General features: G+C 39.6%; 1 pseudogene; it reads left to right on the forward strand.

Moving 5' to 3' along the window:
* The first annotated feature begins 12,377 nt into the window (after window positions 1-12,377).
* Window positions 12,378-12,845, forward strand: LOC131922533 (large ribosomal subunit protein uL23-like; annotated as a pseudogene).
* The last annotated feature ends 273 nt before the right edge of the window (window positions 12,846-13,118 follow it).

Consider the following 13,118-nt stretch of genomic DNA (forward strand, 5'->3'; position numbering starts at 1 on the left):
CTAGATATTGTCTGTGTGTGTAGGTATCCCATTCTTTTGTTCTGAGTAATCTCACTGTTCTGGCTGTATTGGAAACATAGCAGAGTAGAAGAGTGCTCTTTTCTCAAAAGAACAGTGTTTTTTTTGTTAGACAACCCAGTCATGAATTCACCATCATAAACTTATTGTATCACAAGGTGTCTCTTCCATACAAGCGAGACAGTTCGTTTTGGGTAAGGAAAGTCACTATTCGACTCCCATTGAGATACACAATGGAAATGGCAATCGGGACTTTTTCCAGCAAGTACAGTGCATTGCATGGAAGAGAACCTACTGTTTTGCTGAGTTTCTTAAGCAGAGTTGAACTAGATATGGCCCGGGTCTATAGGAAGCACTGTTCTTTTGTTCTGAGAAAGCTCAGTGTTCTGGCTGTATAGGAAACACAGCAGAGTAGAAGAATGATCTTTTCTCAAAAGTAGAGTTTGTTTCTCCCAAGGCAACCCAGTGTTGAATTCCCAATCATAACCTGAGTTTATCACATGCTGTCTTTTTCCTAAAAGCAAAAGTTCTTCTCGGGTAAGGAAAGTCACAATTGGGCTCAAATTGAGGTACAGAGTGAAAATGGCACTCGCATTTGTTCCCAGGAAGTACAGTGCACTGGATGAAACAGAAGCTCCTGTTATTCTCAGTTTCCTAAGCAGAGTTGAACTAGATATGGCCCATGTTTGTAGGAAGCACAATTCTTTTGTTCTGAGCAAGCACAGTGTTCTGGCACTATAGGAAACACAGTAGAATAGAGGAGTGCTCTTTTCTCAAAAGCAGAATTTGTTTCTCATAAGGCAACACAGTGTTGAATTCCCCATCTGAAACAGAGGTGAAGCACATACTGTCTCTTGTCTAAGAGCAACAGTTTTTTTTTTTTTGGGTAAGGAAAGTCACTATTGGGCTCCTATTAAGATACACGTTGAAAATGGCACTCACTTATGTTCCCAGCATGTACAGTGTGTAGTATGGAAGAGAATCTACTGTTGTTTTCAGTTTCCTAGGCAGAGTTGAACTAGATATGGGGCGTGTGTGTAGGAATCACAGTTCTTTTGTTCTGAGTAAGCTTGCTATTCTGGCTGTATAAAAACACAGTAGAGTAGAAGAGTGCTCTTTTCTCAAAAGCAGAGTGTGTTTCTTGCTAGGCAACCCACTGATGAATTTCCTTTCATAAACCATGTTGAATCACAGGCTGTCTCTTTCCTATAAGCAAAAGTATTTTCAGGTAAGGAAGTCACTATTGGGATCCCATTGAGATACACAGCGGAAATTGCACCGGTGTCTGTTCCCAGCAAGTACAGTGCATTGGATGGAAGAGAAGCTATTGTTGTTCTCAGTTTCTTAGGCATACTTGAACAAGATATGACCTGTGTGTTTAGGAAGCTCTGTTCTTTGTTCTGAGAAAACTGATTGTTCTGGCTGTATAGAAAACACACTAGAGTAGAAACATGCTCAATTTTCAAAAGCAGAGTGTATTCCTCCTAAGGTAACCCAGTGTATAATTCCCATTCAGAAACTGAGTTGACTCTCATGCTGTCTCTTGTCCTACAGAAAACAGTTCCTTTCAGGTAAGGAAAGTCACTATTGGGCTCCCGTTGAGATACACAGTAGAAATGTCATTTGTGTCTGTTGCCAGGAAGTTCCAGTGCATTGGATGGAAGAGAAGCTACTGTTTTGCTGAATTTCCTAAGCATAATTGAACTAGATATGGCCTGTGAGTGGAGGAGGCACAGTTCTTTTGTTCTGAGAAAGGTCACTGTTTGGCTGCATAGGATACATAGTAGAGTAGAAGAGTACTCTTTTCTGAAAAGCAGAGTGTCTTTCTCCTAAGGCAACTCAATGTTGAATTCCTCTTTATAAATGGAGTGTAATCTCATGCTGTCTCTGTCCTAAGATCAAGAGTGCTTTTCATGTAAAAAAAAAAAGAAAAGTCACGCCGGGTGGTGGTGGCACACGCCTTTAATCCCAGCACTAGGGAGGCAGAGCCAGGCGGATCTCTGTGAGTTCGAGGCCAGCCTGGACTACCAAGTGAGTCCCAGGAAAGGCGCAAAGCTACACAGAGAAACCCTGTCTCAAAAAACCAAAAAAAAAAAAAAAGTCACTATAGGGCTCCCATTAAGATACACAGTAGAAATGGCTCTTGCGTCTGTACCCAGTAAGTACGGTGCATTTAATTGAAGAGAAGCTACTCTTTTTCTCAGTGTCCTAGGAGGATGTGAGATAGATATGGCCTGTGTGTGTAGGAAGCACAGTTCTTTTGTTATAAGATATAGAACTGTTCTGGCTGAATAGGAAACACAGTAGAGAAGAAGTGTGCTCTTTACTCAAATGCAGAGTATGTTTCTCCTGAGGCACCCAGTGATGAATTCCCCCTCCTAATGGAGTGAAATCATGTGCTGTCTCTTTCCTATGAGCAAAAGTACTTTTCGGGTACAAGAAGACACTATTGGGGTCACATTGACATACACAGTGAAAATGGCACTTGCATCTGTTCCCAGCAAGTCCAGTGTATGGGACGGAAGAGAAGCTACTGTTCTTGTCAGTTTCCTAAGAAGAATTGAACTAGATATGGCCTGTGCATGGAGGAAGCACAGTTATTTTGTTCTGAGCAAGCTCACTGTTCTGGCCCTATAGGAAACACAGAAGAGTAGAAAAGTGCTCCTTTCTCAAAAGCCGGTTCTGGTCCTAGAGTAACAGTTCTTTTCTGGTAAGGAAAGTCACTATTGTACTCACATTGCCATACACAGTGCAAATAGCACTTGAGTCTGTTCCCAGCAAGTGCAGTGTATTGGACGGAAGAGAAGCTACAGTTCTCATCAGTTTCCTAAGCAGAGTTGAACTAGATAGGGCCCATGTGTAGGAAGCACAGTTCTTTTGTTCTGAGCAAGCTTACTATTCTGACTCTCTAGGAAACACAGTAGAGTATAAGAGTGCTCCTTTCTCAAAAGCAGAGTGTGTTTCTTGTAATGCAACTCAGTGTTAATTTTCCCTTCATAAATGGAGTTGAATCACTTGCAGTCTCTTTTCCCATGAACAATAGTTCTTTTCGGGAAAGAACGTCACTATTTGACTCACATTGAGATACACAGTGGAAATGGCCCTGGAGGCTGTTCCCCACAATAATAGAGCTTTGGATGAAATTTTAAGCTGGAGTTGTGTCCAGTTTCCTAAGCAGAGTTGAAGTAGATTTGGCCCGTGTGTGTAGGGCTCACAGTTCTTTTGTTCTGAGTAAGCTTACTGTTCTTGCAGTACAGGAAACATAATAGAGAAAAAGAGTGGTTTTTTTCAAAAGCAGGTTTTGTTTCTCATTAGGCAACCCAGTGTTGAATTCCCCTACATAAAGGGAGCTGAATCACAGGCTGTCTCTTGTCCTATGAGCAACAGTTCTTATTGGGTAAGGAAAGTCACTATTGAGCTCCCATTGAGATACAGAGTGCAAATAGCACCCACGTCATATTCCAGCAAGTACAGAGCATTGGATGCAAGAGAAGCTATAGTTATTCTCAATTTCCTAAGCAGAGTTGGACTAGATATGGCCCGTGTGTGTAGGAATCACAGTTCTTTTATTCTGAGCAAGGTCACTATTCTGGTTGTATAGAAAACACATTAGAGTAGAAGAAAAACCTTTCTCAAAAGCAGCGTGTGTTTCTCATTTGGCAACCCAGTGTTGAATTCTGCTTCATAAATGGAGTTAAATAACGTGCTGTCTCTTGTCATAGAAGCAGCATTTCTTTTGGGGCAAGGAAATTCACTATTGTGTTGCCATTGTGATGCACAATCCAAATAGCACCCGTGTCTGTTCCCAGCATGTACAGTATATTGGATGTAAGAGAATCGAATATTCTCAGTTTTTTTTAGCAGAGTTCAACTAGAAATGGCCCATGTGTGTAGGAAGCACAGTTCTTTTGTTTTGAGAAAGCTCACTGTTCTGGTTCTATAGGAAACACTATAGAGAAGAAGAGTGCTACTGTCTCAAAAGCAGAGTGTATTTCTTATAAGGAAACTTTGTGTTAATTTCCCTTTCATAAATGGAGTTGAATCACATACTGTCTCTTGTCCTATGTATAAAAGTTCTTTTCGGGAAGAAAAGTCACTATTGGTCTCCTTTTGAGATACACAGTGGAAATGGTCCTCGTGTCTGTTTCCAGCAAGTACAGTGCATTGGATATATGAAATGTTATGGTTCTTCTCAGTTTCCTAAGAGGAGCTGAACTAGATATGGCTCTTGCATGTAGGAAGCACAGTTCTTTGGTTCTGAGCAGGCTCACAGTTCTGGCTGTAGGAAACACATTAGACAAGAACAGTGCTTTTTTTCAAAAGCAGAGTAAGTTTTTCTTTACACAAGATATTGTGTAATTCCCCTTCATAAATGGAGTTAAATCACATGCTGTCTCTTGTGCTACGAGCATCAGTTCCTTTTGGCTAAGGAAAGTCACACTATTGGGCTCCCACTGAGATACACAGTGCAAATGTCACCCATGTCTGTTCTTAGCAAGTACAGTGCTTTGGATGTAAGGGAGTCTATGGTTCTTATCTGTTTCCTAAGCAGAGTTGAACTCTATGTGGCCTGTGTGTGTAGGAAGAAGAGTTCTTTTGTTCTGAAGAAGCTCACTATTCTGGCTGCACAGGAAACACAGTAGAGTAGAGAATGCTCCTTTTTTAAAAGCAGATTTGTTTCTTATAAGGCAACCCAGTGTTAATTTCCCCTTCATAATGGAGTTGAATCACATGCTGTCTCTTGTCCTAAGAGCAAAAGTTCTTTTCATGAAAGGAAAGTCACTATTTGTCTCCTTTTGAGATATATAGTGAAATGGCACTTGGGGCTGTTCCCAGCATGTATAGTGCATTGGATGTAAGAGAAGCTATGGTTCTTTTCAGTTTCCTAAGCAGTGTTTAACTAGGTATGGCCTGTGTGTTTGGAAGCACATTTCTTTTGTTCTGAGCAAGCTCACTGTTCTGGCTCTATAAGAAACAGAGTAGAGTCACTAATGGGCTCCCATTGTGATACAAGCTGGAAATGGCAAACGCATCTGTTCCCAGCAAGTACAGTGCATTGGATGGAAGAGATGCTATTGTTGTGCTCAGTTTCCTAAGCAGAGTTGAGCTAGATATGGGTCGTGAATAGGAAGCACAGTTCTTTTGTTCTGAGCAGGCTCACTGTTCTGGCCCTATAGGAAACACAGTAGAGTAGAAGAGTGCTCATTTCTCAAAAGCAGAGTGTGTTTCTCAGTGGGACCCCCAGTGTTCAATTCCCCTACATAAACAGAGTTGAATCACATGCTGTCTCTTGTCCTATGCACAAAGTTCTTTTCGAGTAAGGAAAGTCACTATTGGGCTTGAGTTGAGATGCACATTGCAAATGGCACTCACATTTGTTCCCAGCAAGTACAATGCATTGGATGGAAGAGAAGCTACTGTTTTGCTGCAATTCCTTAGCAGAGTTAAACTAGATATGGCCAGTGTTTGTAGGAAGCACAGTATTTTTGTTCTGAACAAACTCACAGTTATGGCTCTAAGGAAACACATTAGAGTAAAAGAGTGCTCTTTTCTCCAAAGTTTCTCGTTAGGCAACTCAGTATTGAATTTCCCTTCATAAATGGAGTTGAATCACATTCTGTCTCTTGTCCTTGAGGAACAGTTCTTTTTGGATAAGAAAAGTCACTATTGGGCTCCCATTGAGATGCAAAGTGCAAATGGCACTCTCGGTTTTTCACAGCGAGTTCAGTGCATTAAATATAAGAGGTGGTCTGTTTTGTTCAGTTTCCTAATCACAGTTGAACTACATATGGCCTGTGTGTGTAGGAAGCACAGTTCTTTTGTTCTGAGCAAGCTCACTGTTCTGGCACTATAGGAAACACAGTAGAGTAGAAGAGTGCTATTTTCTCCAAAGCAGAGTATGTTTCTTGTCAGGCATCACAGCATTGAATTCCCCTTCATAAACGGACTTGAATCACATGCTGCCTCTTGTCTTATGAGCAATAATTTTTTTGGGGTAAGGAAAGTCCCAATGGGCTCCCATTGGTATAAAAGGTGGAAATGACACTTGCTTATGTTGCCAGTAATTACATTAAATTGGTTGGGAGTGAAGCTACTGTTTTACTCAGTTTCATAAACAGAGTTGAACTAGATATGGCCCCTGTGTGCTGAAAGTATAGTTCTTTTGTTCTGAGCAAGCTCACTGTTCTGGCTTTATACGAAACACAGTAGAGTAGAAGAGTGCTCTTTTCTCAAAAGCAGAGTGTGTTTCTCATTAGGCAACCTGGTGTTGAATTCCACTTCATAAACATAGTTGAATCACATGCTCTCTATTATCCTACAAGCAACAGTTCTTTTTGGTAAGGAAAGTCACTATTGGATTCCCATTTTGACATAAGGTGAAAATGACACTCTTGTCTGTTCCCAGCTAGTACAGAGCATTTGATGGAGGAGAAGCTACTGTTTGGCTCAGTGTCCTAAGCAGAATAGATCGAGATATGGCCCATGTGTGTAGGAAGCACAGTTCTTTTGTTCTGAAAAATGTCACTGTTGTGGCACTTAGAAAACACAGTAGTGTAGAAGAGTGCTCTTTTCTCAAAAGCAGAGTGTGTTTCTCGTTAGGCAACCCAGTGTTGAATTACCCTTCATAAAAGGAGTTGAATGACATGCTGTCCCTTGTCCTGTGAGAAACATTTCTTTTCGGGTAATGAAATCAGTACAGGGCTCCCATTGTAAAACAAGGTAGAATTGGCACTCGCGTCTGTTCCCAGCAAGTACAGTGCATTAGATGGAAGAAAAGCTACAGTTTTGCTCAGTTTTCTATGCAGAGTTGAACTAGATATGACCCATTTGTGTTCTGGCTGTATAGGAAACATAGTAGTGTAGAAGAGTGTTCCTTTCTCAAAAGCAGAGTGTGTTTCTTATAAGGCAAGCTTGTGTTGAATTCCCCTTCATAAACAGAGTTGAATCACATGCAATTTCTGTTCCTATGAGCAAGAGTTGTTTTCTGGTAAGGAAAGTCACTCTTGAGCTCCGATTGCCATACACAGTGCAAATAGCAGTTACGTGTGTTTACAGCCAGTAGAGTGAATTGGATGGAAGAGAAGCTACTTTCTCATCAGTTTCCTAAGCACAGTTGAACTAGATATGGCCCGTGTGTGTAGGATGCACAGTTTTTTTTCTGAGCAAGCTCACTCTTCTGGCTCTATAGGAAACACAGTAGAGAAGAAGAGTGCTCCTTTCTCAAATGCAGTGTGTTTTTCTTGTAAGGTGAGCTAGTGTTGAATTCCCCTTCATAAACAGAGTTGAATCACATGCAGTTTCTGGTCCTACGAGCTAGAGTTGTTTTCTGGTAAGGAAAATCACTATTGCGCTCCCATTGCCATACACAGTGCAAATAGCACTTGCATCTGTTCCCTGCAAGTACAGTGTATTGGACAGAGAAAAGCTCCTGTTCTTATCAGTTTCCTAAGCAGAGTTGTATTAGATATGGCCCATGTGTAGGAAGCACAGTTATTTTCTTCTGAGCAAGCTCACTGTTCTGGCTCTATAGGAAACAAAGAGGAGTAGAAGAGTGCTCCTTTCTCAAAAGCTGAGTGTGTTTCTTGTAAGGTGAGCTACTGTTGAATTCCCTTTCATAAATGGAGTTGAATCACATTAGTTTCTGGAACTATGAGCAAGAGCTGTTTTCTGGTAAGGAAAGTCCCAATTGCATTCCCATTGCTATTCACAGTGCAAATAGTACTCATGTCTCTTTGCAGCAAGTACAGTGTATTGGACAGAAGAGAAGCTGTTGTTCTTGTCAGTTTCCTAATCAGAGTTGAACTAGACATTGCCCGAGTGTGTAGGAAGCACAGTTCTTTTGTTCTGAGAAAGCTCACTGCTCTGGTTCTATAGCAAACACAGTAGAGTAGAAGAGTGCTCCTATCTCAAAAGCAGAGTCTGTTTCTTGTAAGGCGAACTAGTGTTGAATTCCCCTTCATAAACAGAGTTGAATGCCATGCAGTTTCTTGTCCTATGAGCAAGAGTTTTTTTCTGGTGAGGAAAGTCACTATTGAGCTCCCATTGCCATATACATTGCAAATAGCACCCATGTCTGTACAATGAGGGAATACTATCTTATGGCATGCATTCCTCATATGTAAAGCAAATTTTAAACTCTTGGTCAACATGTAATAGGATTATAACACAGATCTGGTGGGAGCTGGCACAGGCTGTTTTGGAACACAATCAAAGGCTCCAGTGGCAAATGTGGTTCAAGAATGAGGCTAAAAACATAGATAAACAATGGAGGGATAATGGAATACAAGTGTTCGAGGATCAGCTTATTAGAGAAGGCCAATATGCTTCAGTTCAAAAACAATGTTTATATGATGTCCAAACCCTAATTCTATGTCGAACGGCAGTCTTGAATGCATGGAACAGATTCGAGGAACCAAGAAAAAAAATGAGTCATTTGCAAAGGTTTTACAAGGCCCGAAAGAATCTTTCACAGATTTTTTTTTTTTTTTACAAAGACTGGCTTCAGAAGTAAACAGAATGATCCCAGATTCAGAAGCTAGTTAGATAATAATTGAATCTTTGGCCTTTCAGAACGTAAATGCATCATGCAAAAGAATAATCAGGCCATTAAATGCAAGATCTGCACCCTTGGAAGATTGGATTAGAGACATGGTTAATGTCCAGGCTCATGACCATGATGATATGTGGATAAGAAAAGGAATTTCAAATGGTTTGTGGACTCATATGTTTTGGATGTGGAAAGCAAGGACATTTGAAAAGGGACTGTAAACAGGTCATTCCTAGAAACAATGTTTCTTCAAGGAACAATGGCAACAAAATTCCCCTTCCTTCTGGAGTATGCAGAAGGTGTGATAAGGGAAAACACTGGACCAATGAATGCAGATCAACAAGGGACAGGCCAGGTAATCCTTTGCCTTGTCTTCAAGAAACTCCCAGAGGGGCCTCATGCAGGCCCCCATAGCAAATACAGCTCAAAAATTTCCTGCCATTGTAGAGGAAAACCCAATTCAGAACAATTAAATAACCAAGTGCCTATTGGAATAAATCATGCTGGTCGGGATGATGAAACAGAGAGAATAGAAAACTCAGGAGAAAACATAAAGAAAATTTTTTGGCAAACTTCTATTAATGAACAAAGACCAAAATTAAATATAAAAATGAATGGTGTTTTGTTGTCTGGTCTGGTAGGCACAGGTGCAGACGTTACCATAATTGCGCCAGAATTTTGGCATCCAACTTGGCCTCTTCAGGAGGTAAACGTTCAACTGTTAGGAATTGGGACATTATCTCAAGTGAAACAGAGTGCAAGATGGCTCGAATGTATAGGTCCAGAAGGACAGAGAGGAAAATTCAAACCATATGTGGCTAACATAGCTATGAACCTGTGGGGTTGAGACTTGTTGCAAGAATGGAATACTCAGATTAATATCCCTCCAATCTCAGAAACAAATCATAAACTAGCACATGTTTCTGAAGGGAATAATAGAAGGTATTATTCTAATGAACGGTCACCAGCCATCCATATTATACAAGAACAGAGCCCAACAAATGATGATCTTCCAAAGCCACCAACAGCTCTACCTTTATAATCATTAACAGAGAAGCCTGTATGGGTTTGGCAATGGCCTTTAACAATAGAGAAACTCCAAGGATTAGAAGAGCTGGTAGAAGAACAGGTAAATGCTCAGCATATTGAAGAATCAAACAGCCCTTGGAATTCTCCTGTATTTGTTATTAAAAAGAAGTCTGGTAAATGGAGAATGGTAACAGACCTTAGAGCAATTATCAAAGTAATTCAGCCAATGGGTTCTCTACAATCTGGAATTCTTTTGCCTACTCTGTTACCAAAAGGATTGCCTCTCATAGTTATTGATTTAAAAGACTGTTTCTTTTCAATACCCTTACAAGAAAAAGACAGAGAAAGATTTGCTTTCACAGTGCCTACTTACAATAATTCTCAAATGGTTAAAAGATTTGAATGGAGGGTCCTCCCACAGAGAATGTTGAATAGCCCAACTCTGTGCCAATATTTTGTACAACAGCCATTGGATGTGGTACGTAAAAATTTCCTAAATCTATAATTTATCGTTATATGGATGGTATTTTACTAGCTGACTCAAATGCAGACATTTTAGAAAGAATGTTTGAAGAAGTAAAGAAAATTTTGCCTTGCTGGGGATTACAAATTGCTCCTGAAAAGATACAAAGAGGAGATTGTATTAATTATTTAGGATATAAAATAGAGCTACAAAAAATTAGACCCCAAAAGGTGCAAATTAGGAGAGGTCAACTACAGACACTTAATGACTTTGAAAGATTATTTGGAGACATTACTCATCTATGAATGTTGTTGGGGTAAAAAAATGATGCACTGAATAATTTGTTCAAAACCTTAGAAGGTGACAAGGACTTAAATAGTCCAAGAGAATTATCACCTGAAGCTGAGAAAGAATTGGCCTTGGTAGAAAAGAAAGTACATGAAGTGCATGTGGATTGCATTGATCCAAAGCTGGATTGCATTTTAGTTATTTTACCTTCTAGGCATTCTCCTACAGGAATACTAATGCAGAGGGAAGATATTATATTGGAATGGATATTTTTACCAAATAAACTGAATAAAAATTTAAAACTTATGAAGAAAACATCTCTGACTTGGTTTACTTACTCAATTAGCAGGAATAGACCCAGCAGAAATCATCATACCTGTAACTAAGGAGGACATTGAAAAATTATGGACGGAAGGTGAACCTTGGCAAAGAGCTTGCAGTAATTTTTTTGGGAGAAATTAACAACAAATATCCCAAAAGCAGTAGAATTGATCTTTTAAAGAGAGCTGATTGGATCTTGCCTCAAATTATATGGGAAGAACCCATAACTGGAGTTCATACATTTTATACAGATGCCAACAAACAAGGAAAGGCAGGTTACAAATCAGAAAATTTAGGAAAAGTGGTTCAAAGTCCTTATAATTCAGTTCAAATATCAGAATTGTATGCTATTCTGTTGGTATTAATGGATTTTTCAGAACCTCTCAACATAGTAACTGACTCTCAGTATGTTGAAAGAGTGGTGTTATATATTGAGACTGAAGAATTTATCCCTGATGCTTCAGAATTAACTTCATTATTTATTAAATTACAAGATACAATCAGAAAAAGAGTCATCCTTTATATATAACTCACATCCAATCCCATACTGGTCTGCCAGGCCCTCTAGCACAAGGCAATTATGAGATTGATAAATCATTGATAGGAAATGTGCAGGAGGCCTTGGAATTTCATAAAAAACATCATGTCATAGTAAAGGTTTAAAAAAGGTTTTTTTCCATAACCTAGCAACAAACCAAGGAAATGGTAAAGAAATATCCTACTTGTTCCTTATACAATCAAACGCCATTATCAGCAGGAGGTAACCCAAAGGGTACTCAGAGGAATGAAATCTGGCAGATGGATGTGTTTCACTTTGCAGAATTTGGAAAATTGAAATATGTACACCATACCATCTATACTTATACAGGATTTCAATGGGCAACTGTTTTGAGTTCTGAAAAAGCTGATTCTGTAATCACTCATTTGCTATAAGTTGAGGCCGTCATGGGTATACCTGCACAAATCAATACTGACAATGCTCCCTCATATGTCTCTGTTAAAATGAAACAGTTTTTTGCTTATTACAATATAAAGCATATTACCCGTATACCACATAATCCTACAGGTCAAGCAGTTATAGAAAGATCAAACAGAACTCTAAAGGATATGAAAAATAAACGGATAGGGGTAACAAAAACCCCCAGAAATAGACTGCATAATGCTCTATTAACTTTGAATTTTCTCAATGCCAATGAGAAATGAACAACAGCTGCAGAGAGACATTGGATAATAGAAAAAACTACAGCATTAAATCAACGTATATAATTTAAGTATGTGATGACCTCAGAATGGAAACCAAGATATGTGTTATGTTGGGGATGAGGTTTTGCTTTTGTTTCTACAGGAGAAGATAAGCTGTGGGTACCATCAAAATTGATAAAGGTTCGATTTGAACAAGAGAAACCTCTTAATTAGAGGTGGTGATAGTTCATCAACCAGCATGAACATCCAATTTAAACTAACATACCAGTAATACGTGCCTTTTCATTTAATCAGATGATAACTTGCCAAAAAGGAACATCCCCAGAATTAGTCTTGGGGAAAGGTTTTTTTTTTTGTCTTTTAGGAGAATGAAGGTTCAGGAATCTGAAGAACACAGTACAAAGGAGACAACTGAAGAAAAGGGACAAATCATCTATCCCAGAAAACAGAGTGAAATGGCATATGGGTATATTATCTAAAAAATTTTATGTCTTGGTTTTTGGCGAGATGACACTGAAAGTGAAAAAGGAAGCTCCTGCCTCTTCCAAAGCCGAAGCCAAAGCAAAGGCCTTGTAAGCCAAGAAGGCAGTGCTGAAAGGCGTCTACAGCCACAAAAAGAAGAACTGCATGTCACCCACGTTCTGGCGGCCCAAGACCCTGCGGCTCAGGAGGCAGCCTAAATATCCTAGAAAGAGCGTGCCCAGGAGATACAAGCTTGACCACTATGCCATCATCAAATTCCCCCTGATCACTGAGTCAGCCATGAAGAAGATAGAAGACAACAACAAACTTCTGTTCATTATGGATTTTAAGGCCAACAAGCACTAGATCAAACAGGCTGTGAAGAAACTCTATGACACTGATGTGGCCAAAGTCAACACCCTCATAAGGCCTGATGGAGAGAAGAAGGCATATGTTCAGTTGACTCCTGACTATGATGCTCTGGATGTTGCCAACAAAATTGGGATCATCTAAACTGAGTCCAGCTGGCTAATTCTAAATATACTTTTTCACCATAAAATTTTTTTTATGTCTTCCTAAATGTTTGTTTCTGCTTTTCTCTAAAGATTTAACACTATTGGTCTTCTTGTAGTCCCAGTTCAATTAAAATTTAAAGCTGACTTTGGAGTTGGAGAATGGCTCTCTCCTTCTTTAAACACAAGCATGTTGTTAAAAGGAAAATGCAAACTCCCTGTATCATGCCAGAAGAAAAGAGCCATTTTCTGCTATGGGAGAGGAGAAAAGCCA

Source organism: Peromyscus eremicus, chromosome 1, assembly GCF_949786415.1.
Source record: "Peromyscus eremicus chromosome 1, PerEre_H2_v1, whole genome shotgun sequence".
NCBI lineage: Eukaryota > Metazoa > Chordata > Mammalia > Rodentia > Cricetidae > Peromyscus > Peromyscus eremicus.